This window comes from Dioscorea cayenensis, chromosome 10, assembly GCF_009730915.1.
Source record: "Dioscorea cayenensis subsp. rotundata cultivar TDr96_F1 chromosome 10, TDr96_F1_v2_PseudoChromosome.rev07_lg8_w22 25.fasta, whole genome shotgun sequence".
Lineage (NCBI taxonomy): Eukaryota > Viridiplantae > Streptophyta > Magnoliopsida > Dioscoreales > Dioscoreaceae > Dioscorea > Dioscorea cayenensis.
The window spans coordinates 12,374,267-12,375,951 of NC_052480.1; the positions used below are offsets into that span (position 1 = coordinate 12,374,267).

Sequence of the window (1,685 nt, forward strand, 5' to 3'; positions counted from 1 at the left end):
GTTACCGCATATATCTCATGGAGATCGGCCACCTTTTTCTTCTCCCTAGCATTCCATTGGTAGCTATTTAACCCCATTTCTTCAATCAACAGACGGGCCTCATTGTGGGTCTTGCTACCTAAGGTACCTCCTGCTGCCGCATCCAAGAGTTGCCTTGTACTTGGGTTAAAACCATTGTAAAAGGTTTGAACAATCATCCACTCCGGGAATCCGTGTTGCGGGCATTTTCTCAGGAGCTCCTTGAACCATTAAATGTCTCGAATAGAGACTCCAATTCCAACTGAACAAAGGATGAGATCTCATTCCTAAGCTTTGCTGATTTTCCGGGAGGGAAATAACGAGCTAGAAAAGCTTCCACCATTTAGTCCCACATGGTAATTGACGCTCTAGGTAACGAGTGTAGCCACTGCTTCACTCTCCCCTTTAGGGAAAATGGGAAGGCTCTCAATTTGATGGCATCATCCGTCACCCCATTTATCTTCAACATATCACACACCTCGAGAAAGCTCTCTATGTGACTGTTTGGATCCTCATCGGCCAAAGCATTGAATTGTGCGGATTACTGCAACATGTGGATGAATGCTGGCTTTAACTCAAAGTTCTTAGCGGTAATCGGGGGACGCACAATACTCGATTGTGTCCCCAACAATGAAGGTCTGGCATAATCGGATAATGTTCGCTATTGCTCATTCTATTCTGCCATGTTTTCAGATTCTTCTACTTCCAAATCAGCTGGATTAGACTGTTCTTGTATAGGCTCTTTCCCTTTTCTTCTAAGTGTACGTTCAAGCTCAGGATCTCCTTCAATCAATGTTGAGGGATTCCCTCGGGTCATAACCTGGAGCTGCACACAAAATGAAGGAAAACAAATTAGAACGATGATAGAATAAGAAGATAGGAAATAGAATGTATGGTGAAATAGCTAAGAAAACAAAGTGCAAAGTATTTCTAAATGCCTATTCCCCGGCAACGGCGCCAAAAACTTGACAAGATCCCCCCCTTGCGTATAACCTGCAAGTGCACGAGTTTGTCGAAGTAATAATCCCGGATGAGCGGGTATCGAATCCACAGGGAATAGGGAATAAAAATACTTAATTCGATTCTTAGCTATGTGAAAGATCAATGATGATAAGTGTGATAATCATTCAATTCTCAACAATAAAAACAACATGTAAGAGAGCAAAAGTAAAAAAGGGAGTAAGGCAATCCATAAAGATGGGGTACTCGGATAATGCTCCGCCTAGGATAATTGTTTCAAGTGCAAGAACCCTCTATTATGCTTCCTAATCAATGCAATGGTGAGTCGTGAAAATCCTTAATTACATAGTCCCAAATCTAAGGTCAACTATGCCTAACTCTATACATGTCCCGGAGGAGAGATTAGATAACCTCTCAACCTCACACTCGCATAGAGTTGCAATGAGCTCTAGGGATTCCAAGTGATAAATCTCTTCCTAATGATAGACCTAACCCTTTGGTCCAGGTGGAAGGTCCCTAACCACAATTAAACCCTGGATACTAAGATCACCTCAACGCTTCACTCCGTTGCACGCGCAACTAAGCCCCAGCGGAAGTTCATCCCTTAGGCCATTCACTCTATTATGGCCGCAAAGAACTCAAGGAACGGAGGTAGAATCTATTAGGTCAGAGGGGAAAAGGGACACTCCAGTACCTCTCGACTCACC

General features: G+C 43.3%; 1 non-coding gene across 1 annotated transcript; it reads left to right on the forward strand.

The window, feature by feature from the left end:
• Positions 1–207: 207 nt before the first annotated feature.
• On the forward strand, positions 208–313 carry LOC120271378. Its single transcript, XR_005539989.1, has one exon. It is a non-coding gene; the product is annotated as a small nucleolar RNA R71 (small nucleolar RNA).
• The last annotated feature ends 1,372 nt before the right edge of the window (positions 314–1,685 follow it).